The sequence below is a fragment of the Arachis ipaensis genome, chromosome B01 (genome assembly GCF_000816755.2).
Source record: "Arachis ipaensis cultivar K30076 chromosome B01, Araip1.1, whole genome shotgun sequence".
Classification (NCBI taxonomy): Eukaryota; Viridiplantae; Streptophyta; class Magnoliopsida; order Fabales; family Fabaceae; genus Arachis; species Arachis ipaensis.
Genome location: NC_029785.2, coordinates 123,234,642 through 123,235,095, shown reverse-complemented (window position 1 = coordinate 123,235,095; position 454 = coordinate 123,234,642).

Below are 454 nucleotides of genomic sequence, written 5' to 3'. Positions count from 1 at the left end.
TTGTTGTCCACGGTATCTTCCGGCTCCAACCCGACAGGTCAAGCATTAATTCGACGCGGATCGGAGTTCCATTTAAGGGTCTGTTACTAGCTAATGAGTTGCTGCATGCATAAAATGGGATTCAAACCCCACATTTACTTAAGCGGACGAACGAGTTGACCACTCGACCAACCTAAGTTGATTTTAAAGGTTTTATATATGAACCAATGGATCCCTTTTTTTTTTTGGTCAGGTCAATGGATCCGTTTATCATGCAGGTCGGACAGCCAAGAAAAAGGTCTTTTAGACCTTTCTTTTGTGGATTGGGCTTGTCTATTTTTGACGTAATTTTATTATTGGATCAGGATATAAATAAAAAATATGATTAATAGCAACATAACTAACTACAACAAGTCCAAAAAAAAAAAAACTAACTACAATAAATATTAAGTTTAATTATTTTGGTAGTTTTTAT